The following is a 1,698-nucleotide window of genomic DNA, read 5'->3' on the forward strand; positions in this document are numbered from 1 at the left end:
CATTGACCTAGAGAAAGCTTTTGATACAGTTTGGCTGGATGGATTATTATTCAAACTCGCGAAGAAAGCATTCCCTCTTCACCTAATTAAGATGATCTGGAACATGCTACGCGATAAAAGTTTTTATGTCTCAGATGGCGAAACCACCTCTTCCCGCAGCTACAGGATAAACAACGGACTCCAACAGGGCACCGTGAACTCACCCATATTATTTAATATATTTTTAAGCGATCTACAGCGCATGTACGGCCTAAATAGCGACGATGCCAAAGCATCCATCGCATTCGCAGACGATTTAATAATATACAGCAAACACACAAAACCATCCAAAATACAAACCGAATTGCAAAACACTTTTAAACAAGTACAAGACTACTTCCATACATGGAAACTTAAAATTAACATTAGTAAATGCGAGACGATTCTATTCAGACCCTACATCTCCAATATTTCCAACGCAAACAATGACGTACGCAAAAACGGAACCAAATTTCATCTCTTTGACAACAACGACCAGAACTGTAAAATACCACATAAAAACATCGTTCGCTATTTAGGTGTACATCTAGATTTTAAATTAAATTACAACCACCACGTACAAATACAAATCGACAAAGCTCAAAAGGCCTTTTTCGCTCACAAACGTTTATTCTACTCAAAGGATCTTAACACCTCGGTTAAAATCCTCTGTTACAAATCCCTAATTCGCCCGATCTTAACATACGCATGCCCCACTTGGTTCAATATTAGCGCCAGTACAATGGAAAAACTAAGACTTTTTGAGCGGAAATGCCTCAGAGCTTGTCTAGGTAAATACAGAACCCCAGAGTCTAACTTCACTAAATTCTACAGTAACCGCCGACTCTACGAAGAAGCAAAACTCATACGTATAGACATATTCATCTTAAAATTAATCAGAAACCATTGGGCAAACACACGAAAAATTCATTCAAACGGCTTACTTTTTGGCTCTACTTACCCAAACCCCCTATACCACGACAAAACCAGACAAACCGGCTACACCCCCCCAGAATCATTCCCACATTTAGACAAAGCTGGCTACATTCAAAACAAGGACAACATCCCACTAATATACCACATTAATAGACAAACATATAACAAAAAAATCATATACGATACGAACACACCATCAAACAGCCCAGATATGCGTTTTAACACCAACTTATCAGACATAGACAAAAAGGACGTACACAGACTAAACACTAAAAAGTACTGGTGGTTGTAACAGCACAAACCATTGTAAAAAAATCTTATAAAACAAATGAATAAGCTAACAGCAGAAATTCCCCGATAATATAGTGGTCAGTATCTCCGCCTGTCACGCGGAAGACAGGGGTTCGATCCCCCGTTGGGGAGAAAATTCTTTTTGGGTTATTTTATTTTCGTCTTCTCCCCCCCTGCCCACTATACTTATCACAAATAACTACACGCAAGACTATATACTTCACCCTATCTCGAACCCAGTCGCTTGCGCCCCTATCGCCTCACGAAAATAAACTAACTTCCACCCCCCACCAAACCCACTCCTTCCCCCTCCCCCACTAGAATACTAGATATAATATAATATGTATAGGTTTTGTTTTTTAATGCCATTTTTCCTGTACAAAAACCCAAACCCCGCACCTGACGTAAGTAACTTTACTTGATTATTATTGTTAAAGGTAGCATTAAGTGCAG

General features: G+C 39.3%; 1 non-coding gene across 1 annotated transcript; it reads left to right on the plus strand.

Annotated features, from left to right (window-relative positions):
* The first annotated feature begins 1,305 nt into the window (after positions 1–1,305).
* Positions 1,306–1,377, plus strand: Trnad-guc (transfer RNA aspartic acid (anticodon GUC)). The gene has a single exon. It is a non-coding gene; the product is annotated as a tRNA-Asp (tRNA).
* The last annotated feature ends 321 nt before the right edge of the window (positions 1,378–1,698 follow it).

This window comes from Augochlora pura, unplaced genomic scaffold (assembly GCF_028453695.1).
Source record: "Augochlora pura isolate Apur16 unplaced genomic scaffold, APUR_v2.2.1 APUR_unplaced_5071, whole genome shotgun sequence".
NCBI classification, from domain to species: domain Eukaryota; kingdom Metazoa; phylum Arthropoda; class Insecta; order Hymenoptera; family Halictidae; genus Augochlora; species Augochlora pura.